General features: G+C 32.1%; 3 non-coding genes across 3 annotated transcripts; all 3 read left to right on the top strand.

Moving 5' to 3' along the window:
- The first annotated feature begins 5,619 nt into the window (after positions 1 to 5,619).
- Positions 5,620 to 7,614, top strand: LOC127011894 (small subunit ribosomal RNA). Its single transcript, XR_007765352.1, has one exon. It is a non-coding gene; the product is annotated as a small subunit ribosomal RNA (ribosomal RNA).
- Positions 7,615 to 8,817: 1,203 nt separating this feature from the next.
- Positions 8,818 to 8,996, top strand: LOC127012022 (5.8S ribosomal RNA). The gene has a single exon (XR_007765445.1). It is a non-coding gene; the product is annotated as a 5.8S ribosomal RNA (ribosomal RNA).
- Positions 8,997 to 9,398: 402 nt separating this feature from the next.
- On the top strand, positions 9,399 to 13,369 carry LOC127011953 (large subunit ribosomal RNA). Its single transcript, XR_007765412.1, has one exon. It is a non-coding gene; the product is annotated as a large subunit ribosomal RNA (ribosomal RNA).
- Positions 13,370 to 18,443: the final 5,074 nt, after the last annotated feature.

Raw genomic sequence — 18,443 nt, 5'->3', positions numbered from 1 at the left:
CGAAGATTGGCAAACATATAATATAAAAATATTCCTAAGGTCTAGATTTTCAAGTAAGAGACCAATTTGATTAACATATCAATATAAGTACAACTCGACCATCTAATAATAACAATATGAATCGTCATCTTATTAGTGACGCGAAGATTGGCAAACATATAATATAAAAATATTCCTAAGGTCTAGATTTTCAAGTAAGAGACCAATTTGATTAACATATCAATATAAGTACAACTCGACCATCTAATAATAATATGAATCGTCATCTTATTAGTGACGCGAAGATTGGCAAACATATAATATAAAAATATTCCTAAGGTCTAGATTTTCAAGTAAGAGACCAATTTGATTAACATATCAATATAAGTACAACTCGACCATCTAATAATAACAATATGAATCGTCATCTTATTAGTGACGCGAAGATTGGCAAACATATAATATAAAAATATTCCTAAGGTCTAGATTTTCAAGTAAGAGACCAATTTGATTAACATATCAATATAAGTACAACTCGACCATCTAATAATAACAATATGAATCGTCATCTTATTAGTGACGCGAAGATTGGCAAACATATAATATAAAAATATTCCTAAGGTCTAGATTTTCAAGTAAGAGACCAATTTGATTAACATATCAATATAAGTACAACTCGACCATCTAATAATAACAATATGAATCGTCATCTTATTACTGACGCGAAGATTGGCAAACATATAATATACAAATATTCCTAAGGTCTAGATTTTCAAGTAAGAGACCAATTTGATTAACATATCAATATAAGTACAACTCGACCATCTAATAATAACAATATGAATCGTCATCTTATTAGTGACGCGAAGATTGGCAAACATATAATATAAAAATATTCCTAAGGTCTAGATTTTCAAGTAAGAGACCAATTTGATTAACATATCAATATAAGTACAACTCGACCATCTAATAATAACAATATGAATCGTCATCTTTTTAGTGACGCGAAGATTGGCAAACATATAATATAAAAATATTCCTAAGGTCTAGAATCTTAAGCAATAGACCAATTCAACTAAGAGTTGACATATAAAAATATGTTCCTTTTAATGTTAGCAAAATTTTATCGTCACATACTGTTAGTGACGCGAACGTTTTTTTCTCCATGTTTATATGAATGTTTATTCAAAGGTAGAAAGGCAGGATCGTTATTTTATAAGTGAAGCGATAAAAAAATATTATGCAATAGGACATCTATTTATAAATATTTTTAAGTCTTAGAAATTCAAGTAAAGAGATTCAAGAAATTCATTCAACTTAGAGCGCACATATAATTAAAACTATTCCTGAGGTTTAGAAACCAAATTAAATAAAGAGGACATATAAACGTATGTGGTATTTTGATGGTAGTAAAATTGTATCGCGATATTATTAGTGACGCGACCAATTTTTATACTCTTTGCTCCATGTGCAAATATATCTAGTGTTTAGATAGTCAATTAAAAATGACAATTTTAACTAAAAGACTTAAAAAAGTGTTTGTCAAACTTATAATTTTGTCAATACTATATAAAACGCCAATCATATCCTTATAAAAGTAAATACGGTATATGGTTATAAATACAAAACCATATATAAATAAAAAAATGAAATCGTATGTATATGGCTTATAGGTATAATACCTATAAGGCATAATAATGTATAATATTAGCAAATATACATATAAAAGTGCATAAATTGTATAGATATGGCATAAAGAAGGCATTTATGAGAATAGCTAGTAGAATTTGCCCATACACTACTAGCGAAATGAGATATTTATACCTAGTGAGGGCGGCACTAGTACTATAAATTGTGGCAAAATAAATCTTATGCAAATGCATAGGATTTTATCAATACCGTACAAAAAACTAAGTAAAACGTATGGATATTGAAAAATAAATGGATTATATTCATAAAATACGAATATTTCTTGCATTCTCTTGTTATACGAGAGAATATCATACGGAGCGGGCAGCCCCTAGTATAGTAAGCAGTCGAATGGGAGACAGCGTGTCCAAAAACACCTATAGGGAGGTGGTCGTTGGCGGACCTCTCCTCGTATTGGTCAAACTTATGATTTTGTCAATACTATATAAAACGCCAATCATATCCATATAAAAGTGAATACAGTATATGGATATGAATAAAAAACCATACATAAATAAAAAAAAATATGTATAAAAAATTATACATATATTTATATTAAGCAATCGTATGGATGTGGCTTATAGGTATAATACCTATAAGGCATAATAATGTATAATATAGCAAATATACATATAAAAGTGCATGAATTGTATAGATATGGCATATAAGTGACATATTTATGAGAATAGCTAGTAGAATTTGCCCATACACTACTAGCGAAATGAGATATTTATACCTAGTGAGGGCGGCACTAGTACTATAAATTGTGGCAAAATAAATCTTATGCAAATGCATAGGATTTTGTCAATACCGTACAAAAAACTAAGTAAAACGTATGGATATTGAAAAATAAATGGATTATATTCATAAAATACGAATATTTCTTGCATTCTCTTGTTATATGAGAGAATATCATACGGAGCGGGTAGCCCCTAGTATAGTAAGCAGTCGAATGGGAGACAGCGTGTCCAAAAACACCTATAGGGAGGTGGTCGTTGGCGGACCTCTCCTCGTATTGGTCAAACTTATGATTTTGTCAATACTATATAAAACGCCAATCATATCCATATAAAAGTGAATACAGTATATGGATATGAATAAAAAACCATACATAAATAAAAAAAAATATGTATAAAAAATTATACATATATTTATATTAAGCAATCGTATGGATGTGGCTTATAGGTATAATACCTATAAGGCATAATAATGTATAATATAGCAAATATACATATAAAAGTGCATGAATTGTATAGATATGGCATATAAGTGACATATTTATGAGAATAGCTAGTAGAATTTGCCCATACACTACTAGCGAAATGAGATATTTATACCTAGTGAGGGCGGCACTAGTACTATAAATTGTGGCAAAATAAATCTTATGCAAATGCATAGGATTTTGTCAATACCGTACAAAAAACTAAGTAAAACGTATGGATATTGAAAAATAAATGGATTATATTCATAAAATACGAATATTTCTTGCATTCTCTTGTTATATGAGAGAATATCATACGGAGCGGGTAGCCCCTAGTATAGTAAGCAGTCGAATGGGAGACAGCGTGTCCAAAAACACCTATAGGGAGGTGGTCGTTGGCGGACCTCTCCTCGTATTGGTCAAACTTATGATTTTGTCAATACTATATAAAACGCCAATCATATCCATATAAAATTGAATACAGTATATGGATATGAATAAAAAACCATACATAAATAAAAAAAAAATATGTATAAAAAATTATACATATATTTATATTAAGCAATCGTATGGATGTGGCTTATAGGTATAATACCTATAAGGCATAATAATGTATAATATAGCAAATATACATATAAAAGTGCATGAATTGTATAGATATGGCATATAAGTGACATATTTATGAGAATAGCTAGTAGAATTTCCCCATACACTACTAGCGAAATGAGATATTTATACCTAGTGAGGGCGGCACTAGTACTATAAATTGTGGCAAAATAAATCTTATGCAAATGCATAGGATTTTGTCAATACCGTACAAAAAACTAAGTAAAACGTATGGATATTGAAAAATAAATGGATTATATTCATAAAATACGAATATTTCTTGCATTCTCTTGTTATATGAGAGAATATCATACGGAGCGGGTAGCCCCTAGTATAGTAAGCAGTCGAATGGGAGACAGCGTGTCCAAAAACACCTATAGGGAGGTGGTCGTTGGCGGACCTCTCCTCGTATTGGTCAAACTTATGATTTTGTCAATACTATATAAAACGCCAATCATATCCATATAAAAGTGAATACAGTATATGGATATGAATAAAAAACCATACATAAATAAAAAAAAAATATGTATAAAAAATTATACATATATTTATATTAAGCAATCGTATGGATGTGGCTTATAGGTATAATACCTATAAGGCATAATAATGTATAATATAGCAAATATACATATAAAAGTGCATGAATTGTATAGATATGGCATATAAGTGACATATTTATGAGAATAGCTAGTAGAATTTGCCCATACACTACTAGCGAAATGAGATATTTATACCTAGTGAGGGCGGCACTAGTACTATAAATTGTGGCAAAATAAATCTTATGCAAATGCATAGGATTTTGTCAATACCATACATAAACCGTATGGATATTGAGAAGTTAATAGATTACATCTATAATATGAGAAGTATTTTAGTATTCTTATTAAATAAGAGAATACTATAAGGGTGAGTGGCAAAGAGAATTGAATATACCCGAATGGGAGACAGCGTGTCCAAAAACTACTATAGGTGGTGTGGCAAATATGAGGAAGGCAATATATCCATATAATGAAAATAAAAGTGCGTTTTCTTATTATATAAGAGAACACTATATGGGTGAGTGGCAAAGTAAATTGAATATACCCGAATGGGAGACAGCGTGTCCAAAAACTACTATAGGTGGTGTGGCAAATATGAGGAAGGCAATATATCCATATAATGAATATAAAAGTGCGTTGTCTTATTATATAAGAGAACACTATATGGGTGAGTGGCAAAGTAAATTGAATATACCCGAATGGGAGACAGCGTGTCCAAAAACTACTATAGGATGGTCAATGGGCCGGCCGTCTGCTATTGACATATGTCAGTAGAGAAGATATTATCCGTCAAATTTGTTTCTTTATTCATTTATTTGAATACGAGACTTGGCTCCGCGGTTAATATTTTAAGCCCAAAGATAATAACGTTGAAACAAAGGCCAAGTTTCTATTGTACATAGAATAACAAATTGTTTCCGAATTTTATCGTTAATTTTAGGAGGTAGGCTAACATGATTTATATTATATGTGTATTATTAAATAATAATAGTACATAAAAGTCTACCAAAGAAATATAAAAATGTAATTATGAATACATTTTCAATATTAATATCAACTTATATTGTTGATAATAAAAAATAGCTATTAAGAGAGTTATTTAAGAAATTATATAATATATAATAAAGAGTATATATATAAATAATATATAAGTATATATTATTTAAGAAATAAATATAGTAGTAATATACACTCGGTTCTATTTTATATATTACCAGAGACTTATATGGATATATATAGATAAATTTTAAATTTATCGTCAAAATACAAATGATTAACTCAATATCTTATATTGGTTAAACAAAAATTGTACATGTGTGGATACAATATATTATGTATGTCGAACAAAAATGATATTTTAGAATGAAATGTGCATATATAAAGAAAATATATGAAAAATAAATATTGTGTTTATAAAGAATATGATTCTTTTTGACATCAATAAAAACTTGTTATTATTAGTGGCGAAACAAGTATAAATTGGAAAACAAACGTATACGAATGCTATATAAAAATGGCCGTATTCGATAGAAATAAAATCTATAACAACATATATATTGCTAATTTCTATTCAAAAAATATGAATGAAATATGAATAAAAACATTATTCTGGTTGATCCTGCCAGTAGTTATATGCTTGTCTCAAAGATTAAGCCATGCATGTCTAAGTACACACGAATTAAAAGTGAAACCGCAAAAGGCTCATTATATCAGTTATGGTTCCTTAGATCGTTAACAGTTACTTGGATAACTGTGGTAATTCTAGAGCTAATACATGCAATTAAAACATGAACCTTATGGAACATGTGCTTTTATTAGGCTAAAACCAAGCGATCGCAAGATCGTTATATTGGTTGAACTCTAGATAACATGCAGATCGTATGGTCTTGTACCGACGACAGATCTTTCAAATGTCTGCCCTATCAACTTTTGATGGTAGTATCTAGGACTACCATGGTTGCAACGGGTAACGGGGAATCAGGGTTCGATTCCGGAGAGGGAGCCTGAGAAACGGCTACCACATCTAAGGAAGGCAGCAGGCGCGTAAATTACCCACTCCCAGCTCGGGGAGGTAGTGACGAAAAATAACAATACAGGACTCATATCCGAGGCCCTGTAATTGGAATGAGTACACTTTAAATCCTTTAACAAGGACCAATTGGAGGGCAAGTCTGGTGCCAGCAGCCGCGGTAATTCCAGCTCCAATAGCGTATATTAAAGTTGTTGCGGTTAAAACGTTCGTAGTTGAACTTGTGCTTCATACGGGTAGTACAACTTACAATTGTGGTTAGTACTATACCTTTATGTATGTAAGCGTATTACCGGTGGAGTTCTTACATGTGCTTAGATACTTGTATTTTTTCATATGTTCCTCCTATTTAAAAACCTGCATTAGTGCTCTTAAACGAGTGTTATTGTGGGCCGGTACAATTACTTTGAACAAATTAGAGTGCTTAAAGCAGGCTTCAAATGCCTGAATATTCTGTGCATGGGATAATGAAATAAGACCTCTGTTCTGCTTTCATTGGTTTTCAGATCAAGAGGTAATGATTAATAGAAGCAGTTTGGGGGCATTAGTATTACGACGCGAGAGGTGAAATTCTTGGACCGTCGTAAGACTAACTTAAGCGAAAGCATTTGCCAAAGATGTTTTCATTAATCAAGAACGAAAGTTAGAGGTTCGAAGGCGATCAGATACCGCCCTAGTTCTAACCATAAACGATGCCAGCTAGCAATTGGGTGTAGCTACTTTTATGGCTCTCTCAGTCGCTTCCCGGGAAACCAAAGCTTTTGGGCTCCGGGGGAAGTATGGTTGCAAAGCTGAAACTTAAAGGAATTGACGGAAGGGCACCACCAGGAGTGGAGCCTGCGGCTTAATTTGACTCAACACGGGAAAACTTACCAGGTCCGAACATAAGTGTGTAAGACAGATTGATAGCTCTTTCTCGAATCTATGGGTGGTGGTGCATGGCCGTTCTTAGTTCGTGGAGTGATTTGTCTGGTTAATTCCGATAACGAACGAGACTCAAATATATTAAATAGATATCTTCAGGATTATGGTGTTGAAGCTTATATAGCCTTCATTCATGGTGGCAGTAAAATGTTTATTGTGTTTGAATGTGTTTATATAAGTGGAGCCGTACCTGTTGGTTTGTCCCATTATAAGGACACTAGCTTCTTAAATGGACAAATTGCGTCTAGCAATAATGAGATTGAGCAATAACAGGTCTGTGATGCCCTTAGATGTCCTGGGCTGCACGCGCGCTACAATGAAAGTATCAACGTGTATTTCCTAGACCGAGAGGTCCGGGTAAACCGCTGAACCACTTTCATGCTTGGGATTGTGAACTGAAACTGTTCACATGAACTTGGAATTCCCAGTAAGTGTGAGTCATTAACTCGCATTGATTACGTCCCTGCCCTTTGTACACACCGCCCGTCGCTACTACCGATTGAATTATTTAGTGAGGTCTCCGGACGTGATCACTGTGACGCCTTGCGTGTTACGGTTGTTTCGCAAAAGTTGACCGAACTTGATTATTTAGAGGAAGTAAAAGTCGTAACAAGGTTTCCGTAGGTGAACCTGCGGAAGGATCATTAATGTTTTAATATCCTTACCGTTAATAAAATATTTGTTTATATTATAATAAATACATTATAGTATTACAAATAAAATATGAATTGCCAAAATGTATATGAGATCTATTATAGATCAAATGAAATTTCGAACAAGCAAATCGAAATAATGCAAATATTAAAATTATATATTGTATTTAATACATATGAGAGAAATTAATAAGCAGCCAAAGCAAACAAATAAAAATTCGAACAAGCAAATCGAATTATTAAAATAATAATATTAAATTATTATTGTATATCCTTACCGTTAATAAAATATTTGTTTATATTATAATAAATACATTATAATAATACAAATAAAATATGAATTGCCAAAATGTATATGAGATCTAATATAGATCAAATAAAATTTCGAACAAGCAAATCGAAATAATGCAAATATTAAAATTATATATTGTATTTAATACATATGAGAGAAATAATAAGCAGCCAAAGCAAACAAATAAAAATTCGAACAAGCAAATCGAATTATTAAAATAATAATATTAAATTATTATTGTATATCCTTACCGTTAATAAAATATTTGTTTATATTATAATAAATACATTATAGTAATACAAATAAAATATGAATTGCCAAAATGTATATGATCTAATATAGATCAAATGAAATTTCGAACAAGCAAATCGAAATAATGCAAATATTAAAATTATATATTGTATTTAATACATATGAGAGAAATAATAAGCAGCCAAAACAAACAAATAAAAATTCGAACAAGCAAATCGAATTATTAAAATAATAATATTAAATTATTATTGTATATAAACACAATTAAAATACTGTGTGTATATGGACCATAATATACACGCGTTGCGATATGTATTGTTCATCTCAGTTATGCGCATACATTGGATAATGCAACAACCTAAAATGTACAATGTTGTACCTGGTTTTATACAGGTTAATGTTTTATATAAATTTCAATTTATATCGCTAAAAAAGTATTAATATATATATATATATATTTATTTACAATAAATGCAATTTAAAAAGAAATACTTTGATATATATTGGTTATATAAAACTAAGACATTTCGCAGCATTCGTTTTAGGTATAAAAATAAATTTATTGAAGGAATTGATATATGCCAGTAAAATGGTGTATTTTTAATTTCTTTCAATAAAAACATATTTGACAAAATTAAGAAACCAATTTATAAAACTCTAAGCGGTGGATCACTCGGCTCATGGGTCGATGAAGAACGCAGCAAACTGTGCGTCATCGTGTGAACTGCAGGACACATGAACATCGACATTTTGAACGCATATCGCAGTCCATGCTGTTATGTACTTTAATTAATTTTATAGTGCTGCTTGGACTACATATGGTTGAGGGTTGTAAGACTATGCTAATTAAGTTGCTTATACAAATTTTATAATGAAATTTTATAAGCATATGGTATATTATTGGATAATAATAATTTAATTATTTTATTCATAATATTAAAAAATATATGAAAAACATTATCTCACATTAGTAAATAATTTGAATGTGAAAAACGAAGAGAAATATTTTCTTTTTCAATCAAATGATACTGAGAAATGTCTAGCATAAAAATTTATCTAGAATTGTCTCTTATTAATGATTAGAAAATAGAAAACCGTTGACAATATTATTGTTCTTCGTTGATTCGTTAAATCAAACAAATGCCATTTATATACAGATATTATTAATATAACGAATTTAATAAAATGTTTTATCATTATATATAAAGAATTAATTGCATATAAAAGTTATACACAACCTCAACTCATATGGGACTACCCCCTGAATTTAAGCATATTAATTAGGGGAGGAAAAGAAACTAACAAGGATTTTCTTAGTAGCGGCGAGCGAAAAGAAATCAGTTCAGCACTAAGTCACTTTGTCTATATGGCAAATGTGAGATGCAGTGTATGGAGCGTCAATATTCTAGTATGAGAAATTAACGATTTAAGTCCTTCTTAAATGAGGCCATTTACCCATAGAGGGTGCCAGGCCCGTATAACGTTAATGATTACTAGATGATGTTTCCAAAGAGTCGTGTTGCTTGATAGTGCAGCACTAAGTGGGTGGTAAACTCCATCTAAAACTAAATATAACCATGAGACCGATAGTAAACAAGTACCGTGAGGGAAAGTTGAAAAGAACTCTGAATAGAGAGTTAAACAGTACGTGAAACTGCTTAGAGGTTAAGCCCGATGAACCTGAATATCCGTTATGGAAAATTCATCATTAGAATTGTAATATTTAAACAATATTATGATAATAGTGTGCATTTTTTCCATATAAGGACATTGTAATCTATTAGCATACCAAATTTATCATAAAATATAACTTATAGTTTATTCAAATTAATTTGCTTGCATTTTAACACAGAATAAATGTTATTAATTTGATAAAGTGCTGATAGATTTATATGAATACAGTGCGTTAATTTTTCGGAATTATATAATGGCATAATTATCATTGATTTTTGTGTTTATTATATGCACTTGTAGGATTAACAATGCGAAAGATTCAGGATACCTTCGGGACCCGTCTTGAAACACGGACCAAGGAGTCTAACATATGTGCAAGTTATTGGGATATAAACCTAATAGCGTAATTAACTTGACTAATAATGGGATTAGTTTTTTAACTATTTATAGCTAATTAACACAATCCCGGGGCGTTCTATATAGTTATGTATAATGATATTTATATTATTTATGCCTCTAACTGGAACGTACCTTGAGCATATATGCTGTGACCCGAAAGATGGTGAACTATACTTGATCAGGTTGAAGTCAGGGGAAACCCTGATGGAAGACCGAAACAGTTCTGACGTGCAAATCGATTGTCAGAATTGAGTATAGGGGCGAAAGACCAATCGAACCATCTAGTAGCTGGTTCCTTCCGAAGTTTCCCTCAGGATAGCTGGTGCATTTTAATATTATATAAAATAATCTTATCTGGTAAAGCGAATGATTAGAGGCCTTAGGGTCGAAACGATCTTAACCTATTCTCAAACTTTAAATGGGTAAGAACCTTAACTTTCTTGATATGAAGTTCAAGGTTATGATATAATGTGCCCAGTGGGCCACTTTTGGTAAGCAGAACTGGCGCTGTGGGATGAACCAAACGTAATGTTACGGTGCCCAAATTAACAACTCATGCAGATACCATGAAAGGCGTTGGTTGCTTAAAACAGCAGGACGGTGATCATGGAAGTCGAAATCCGCTAAGGAGTGTGTAACATCTCACCTGCCGAAGCAACTAGCCCTTAAAATGGATGGCGCTTAAGTTGTATACCTATACATTACCGCTAAAGTAGATGATTTATATTACTTGTAATATAAATTTTGAAACTTTAGTGAGTAGGAAGGTACAATGGTATGCGTAGAAGTGTTTGGCGTAAGCCTGCATGGAGCTGCCATTGGTACAGATCTTGGTGGTAGTAGCAAATAATCGAATGAGACCTTGGAGGACTGAAGTGGAGAAGGGTTTCGTGTGAACAGTGGTTGATCACGAGTTAGTCGGTCCTAAGTTCAAGGCGAAAGCCGAAAATTTTCAAGTAAAATACAAATGCCAAACAAATATATATATTATATAAAATCTAGCTAAATTAATATACTTGAATAATTTTGAACGAAAGGGAATACGGTTCCAATTCCGTAACCTGTTGAGTATCCGTTTGTTATTAAATATGGGCCTCGTGCTCATCCTGGCAACAGGAACGACCATAAAGAAGCCGTCGAGAGATATCGGAAGAGTTTTCTTTTCTGTTTTATAGCCGTACTACCATGGAAGTCTTTCGCAGAGAGATATGGTAGATGGGCTAGAAGAGCATGACATATACTGTTGTGTCGATATTTTCTCCTCGGACCTTGAAAATTTATGGTGGGGACACGCAAACTTCTCAACAGGCCGTACCAATATCCGCAGCTGGTCTCCAAGGTGAAGAGTCTCTAGTCGATAGAATAATGTAGGTAAGGGAAGTCGGCAAATTAGATCCGTAACTTCGGGATAAGGATTGGCTCTGAAGATTGAGATAGTCGGGCTTGATTGGGAAACAATAACATGGTTTATGTGCTCGTTCTGGGTAAATAGAGTTTCTAGCATTTATGTTAGTTACTTGTTCCCCGGATAGTTTAGTTACGTAGCCAATTGTGGAACTTTCTTGCTAAAATTTTTAAGAATACTAATTGGGTTAAACCAATTAGTTCTTATTAATTATAACGATTATCAATTAACAATCAATTCAGAACTGGCACGGACTTGGGGAATCCGACTGTCTAATTAAAACAAAGCATTGTGATGGCCCTAGCGGGTGTTGACACAATGTGATTTCTGCCCAGTGCTCTGAATGTCAAAGTGAAGAAATTCAAGTAAGCGCGGGTCAACGGCGGGAGTAACTATGACTCTCTTAAGGTAGCCAAATGCCTCGTCATCTAATTAGTGACGCGCATGAATGGATTAACGAGATTCCTACTGTCCCTATCTACTATCTAGCGAAACCACAGCCAAGGGAACGGGCTTGGAATAATTAGCGGGGAAAGAAGACCCTTTTGAGCTTGACTCTAATCTGGCAGTGTAAGGAGACATAAGAGGTGTAGAATAAGTGGGAGATATTAGACCTCGGTTTGGTATCGCCAATGAAATACCACTACTCTTATTGTTTCCTTACTTACTTGATTAAATGGAACGTGTATCATTTCCTAGCCATTATACGGATATATTTATTATATCTTATGGTATTGGGTTTTGATGCAAGCTTCTTGATCAAAGTATCACGAGTTTGTTATATAATCGCAAACAAATTCTTTAATAAAACGGTGCATTTATGTATTTTTGATTTGAAAATTTGGTATAACTCCAATTACTCAGGTATGATCCAATTCAAGGACATTGCCAGGTAGGGAGTTTGACTGGGGCGGTACATCTCTCAAATAATAACGGAGGTGTCCCAAGGCCAGCTCAGTGCGGACAGAAACCACACATAGAGCAAAAGGGCAAATGCTGACTTGATCTCGGTGTTCAGTACACACAGGGACAGCAAAAGCTCGGCCTATCGATCCTTTTGGTTTAAAGAGTTTTTAACAAGAGGTGTCAGAAAAGTTACCATAGGGATAACTGGCTTGTGGCGGCCAAGCGTTCATAGCGACGTCGCTTTTTGATCCTTCGATGTCGGCTCTTCCTATCATTGTGAAGCAAAATTCACCAAGCGTTGGATTGTTCACCCATGCAAGGGAACGTGAGCTGGGTTTAGACCGTCGTGAGACAGGTTAGTTTTACCCTACTAATGACAAAACGTTGTTGCGACAGCATTCCTGCGTAGTACGAGAGGAACCGCAGGTACGGACCAATGGCACAATACTTGTTCGAGCGAACAGTGGTATGACGCTACGTCCGTTGGATTATGCCTGAACGCCTCTAAGGTCGTATCCGTGCTGGACTGCAATGATAAATAAGGGGCAATTTGCATTGTATGGCTTCTAAACCATTTAAAGTTTATAATTTACTTTTTAAACGACAATGGATGTGATGCCAATGTAATTTGTAACATAGTAAATTGGGAGGATCTTTGATCACCTGATGCCGCGCTAGTTACATATAAAAGCATTATTTAATACAATGACAAAGCCTAGAATCAATTGTAAACGACTTTTGTAACAGGCAAGGTGTTGTAAGTGGTTGAGCAGCTGCCATACTGCGATCCACTGAAGCTTATCCTTTGCTTGATGATTCGATAATAAAATTGCATAATTTATTTGTTGTGTTGAACTTCTTATATAAAGTTCAACCAACAATCTATTTGTATGCATTGATTGTTTGCTTGGCTTTGTGGCGAATTTTTAATCCTTTATATATTACATTCCTAAGGTCTAGATTTTCAAGTAAGAGACCAATTTGATTAACATATCAATATAAGTACAACTCGACCATCTAATAATAACAATATGAATCGTCATCTTATTAGTGACGCGAAGATTGGCAAACATATAATATAAAAATATTCCTAAGGTCTAGATTTTCAAGTAAGAGACCAATTTGATTAACATATCAATATAAGTACAACTCGACCATCTAATAATAACAATATGAATCGTCATCTTATTAGTGACGCGAAGATTGGCAAACATATAATATAAAAATATTCCTAAGGTCTAGATTTTCAAGTAAGAGACCAATTTGATTAACATATCAATATAAGTACAACTCGACCATCTAATAATAATATGAATCGTCATCTTATTAGTGACGCGAAGATTGGCAAACATATAATATAAAAATATTCCTAAGGTCTAGATTTTCAAGTAAGAGACCAATTTGATTAACATATCAATATAAGTACAACTCGACCATCTAATAATAACAATATGAATCGTCATCTTATTAGTGACGCGAAGATTGGCAAACATATAATATAAAAATATTCCTAAGGTCTAGATTTTCAAGTAAGAGACCAATTTGATTAACATATCAATATAAGTACAACTCGACCATCTAATAATAACAATATGAATCGTCATCTTATTAGTGACGCGAAGATTGGCAAACATATAATATAAAAATATTCCTAAGGTCTAGATTTTCAAGTAAGAGACCAATTTGATTAACATATCAATATAAGTACAACTCGACCATCTAATAATAACAATATGAATCGTCATCTTATTAGTGACGCGAAGATTGGCAAACATATAATATAAAAATATTCCTAAGGTCTAGATTTTCAAGTAAGAGACCAATTTGATTAACATATCAATATAAGTACAACTCGACCATCTAATAATAACAATATGAATCGTCATCTTATTAGTGACGCGAAGATTGGCAAACATATAATATAAAAATATTCCTAAGGTCTAGATTTTCAAGTAAGAGACCAATTTGATTAACATATCAATATAAGTACAACTCGACCATCTAATAATAACAATATGAATCGTCATCTTATTACTGACGCGAAGATTGGCAAACATATAATATACAAATATTCCTAAGGTCTAGATTTTCAAGTAAGAGACCAATTTGATTAACATATCAATATAAGTACAACTCGACCATCTAATAATAACAATATGAATCGTCATCTTATTAGTGACGCGAAGATTGGCAAACATATAATATAAAAATATTCCTAAGGTCTAGATTTTCAAGTAAGAGACCAATTTGATTAACATATCAATATAAGTACAACTCGACCATCTAATAATAACAATATGAATCGTCATCTTTTTAGTGACGCGAAGATTGGCAAACATATAATATAAAAATATTCCTAAGGTCTAGAATCTTAAGCAATAGACCAATTCAACTAAGAGTTGACATATAAAAATATGTTCCTTTTAATGTTAGCAAAATTTTATCGTCACATACTGTTAGTGACGCGAACGTTTTTTTCTCCATGTTTATATGAATGTTTATTCAAAGGTAGAAAGGCAGGATCGTTATTTTATAAGTGAAGCGATAAAAAAATATTATGCAATAGGACATCTATTTATAAATATTTTTAAGTCTTAGAAATTCAAGTAAAGAGATTCAAGAAATTCATTCAACTTAGAGCGCACATATAATTAAAACTATTCCTGAGGTTTAGAAACCAAATTAAATAAAGAGGACATATAAACGTATGTGGTATTTTGATGGTAGTAAAAATGTATCGCGATATTATTAGTGACGCGACCAATTTTTATACTCTTTGCTCCATGTGCAAATATATCTAGTGTTTAGATAGTCAATTAAAAATGACAATTTTAACTAAAAGACTTAAAAAAGTGTTTGTCAAACTTATAATTTTGTCAATACTATATAAAACGCCAATCATATCCTTATAAAAGTAAATACGGTATATGGTTATAAATACAAAACCATATATAAATAAAAAAATGAAATCGTATGTATATGGCTTATAGGTATAATACCTATAAGGCATAATAATGTATAATATTAGCAAATATACATATAAAAGTGCATAAATTGTATAGATATGGCATAAAGAAGGCATTTATGAGAATAGCTAGTAGAATTTGCCCATACACTACTAGCGAAATGAGATATTTATACCTAGTGAGGGCGGCACTAGTACTATAAATTGTGGCAAAATAAATCTTATGCAAATGCATAGGATTTTGTCAATACCGTACAAAAAACTAAGTAAAACGTATGGATATTGAAAAATAAATGGATTATATTCATAAAATACGAATATTTCTTGCATTCTCTTGTTATACGAGAGAATATCATACGGAGCGGGCAGCCCCTAGTATAGTAAGCAGTCGAATGGGAGACAGCGTGTCCAAAAACACCTATAGGGAGGTGGTCGTTGGCGGACCTCTCCTCGTATTGGTCAAACTTATGATTTTGTCAATACTATATAAAACGCCAATCATATCCATATAAAAGTGAATACAGTATATGGATATGAATAAAAAACCATACATAAATAAAAAAAAATATGTATAAAAAATTATACATATATTTATATTAAGCAATCGTATGGATGTGGCTTATAGGTATAATACCTATAAGGCATAATAATGTATAATATAGCAAATATACATATAAAAGTGCATGAATTGTATAGATATGGCATATAAGTGACATATTTATGAGAATAGCTAGTAGAATTTGCCCATACACTACTAGCGAAATGAGATATTTATACCTAGTGAGGGCGGCACTAGTACTATAAATTGTGGCAAAATAAATCTTATGCAAATGCATAGGATTTTGTCAATACCGTACAAAAAACTAAGTAAAACGTATGGATATTGAAAAATAAATGGATTATATTCATAAAATACGAATATTTCTTGCATTCTCTTGTTATATGAGAGAATATCATACGGAGCGGGTAGCCCCTAGTATAGTAAGCAGTCGAATGGGAGACAGCGTGTCCAAAAACACCTATAGGGAGGTGGTCGTTGGCGGACCTCTCCTCGTATTGGTCAAACTTATGATTTTGTCAATACTATATAAAACGCCAATCATATCCATATAAAAGTGAATACAGTATATGGATATGAATAAAAAACCATACATAAATAAAAAAAAATATGTATAAAAAATTATACATATATTTATATTAAGCAATCGTATGGATGTGGCTTATAGGTATAATACCTATAAGGCATAATAATGTATAATATAGCAAATATACATATAAAAGTGCATGAATTGTATAGATATGGCATATAAGTGACATATTTATGAGAATAGCTAGTAGAATTTGCCCATACACTACTAGCGAAATGAGATATTTATACCTAGTGAGGGCGGCACTAGTACTATAAATTGTGGCAAAATAAATCTTATGCAAATGCATAGGATTTTGTCAATACCGTACAAAAAACTAAGTAAAACGTATGGATATTGAAAAATAAATGGATTATATTCATAAAATACGAATATTTCTTGCATTCTCTTGTTATATGAGAGAATATCATACGGAGCGGGTAGCCCCTAGTATAGTAAGCAGTCGAATGGGAGACAGCGTGTCCAAAAACACCTATAGGGAGGTGGTCGTTGGCGGACCTCTCCTCGTATTGGTCAAACTTATGATTTTGTCAATACTATATAAAACGCCAATCATATCCATATAAAATTGAATACAGTATATGGATATGAATAAAAAACCATACATAAATAAAAAAAAAATATGTATAAAAAATTATACATATATTTATATTAAGCAATCGTATGGATGTGGCTTATAGGTATAATACCTATAAGGCATAATAATGTATAATATAGCAAATATACATATAAAAGTGCATGAATTGTATAGATATGGCATATAAGTGACATATTTATGAGAATAGCTAGTAGAATTTCCCCATACACTACTAGCGAAATGAGATATTTATACCTAGTGAGGGCGGCACTAGTACTATAAATTGTGGCAAAATAAATCTTATGCAAATGCATAGGATTTTGTCAATACCGTACAAAAAACTAAGTAAAACGTATGGATATTGAAAAATAAATGGATTATATTCATAAAATACGAATATTTCTTGCATTCTCTTGTTATATGAGAGAATATCATACGGAGCGGGTAGCCCCTAGTATAGTAAGCAGTCGAATGGGAGACAGCGTGTCCAAAAACACCTATAGGGAGGTGGTCGTTGGCGGACCTCTCCTCGTATTGGTCAAACTTATGATTTTGTCAATACTATATAAAACGCCAATCATATCCATATAAAAGTGAATACAGTATATGGATATGAATAAAAAACCATACATAAATAAAAAAAAATATGTATAAAAAATTATACATATATTTATATTAAGCAATCGTATGGATGTGGCTTATAGGTATAATACCTATAAGGCATAATAATGTATAATATAGCAAATATACATATAAAAGTGCATGAATTGTATAGATATGGCATATAAGTGACATATTTATGAGAATAGCTAGTAGAATTTGCCCATACACTACTAGCGAAATGAGATATTTATACCTAGTGAGGGCGGCACTAGTACTATAAATTGTGGCAAAATAAATCTTATGCAAATGCATAGGATTTTGTCAATACCATACATAAACCGTATGGATATTGAGAAGTTAATAGATTACATCTATAATATGAGAAGTATTTTAGTATTCTTATTAAATAAGAGAATACTATAAGGGTGAGTGGCAAAGAGAATTGAATATACCCGAATGGGAGACAGCGTGTCCAAAAACTACTATAGGTGGTGTGGCAAATATGAGGAAGGCAATATATCCATATAATGAAAATAAAAGTGCGTTTTCTTATTATATAAGAGAACACTATATGGGTGAGTGGCAAAGTAAATTGAATATAC

Source organism: Drosophila biarmipes, unplaced genomic scaffold (assembly GCF_025231255.1).
Source record: "Drosophila biarmipes strain raj3 unplaced genomic scaffold, RU_DBia_V1.1 ptg000016l, whole genome shotgun sequence".
NCBI classification, from domain to species: Eukaryota; Metazoa; Arthropoda; class Insecta; order Diptera; family Drosophilidae; genus Drosophila; species Drosophila biarmipes.
This window is presented reverse-complemented; position numbering and strand designations above follow the sequence as displayed.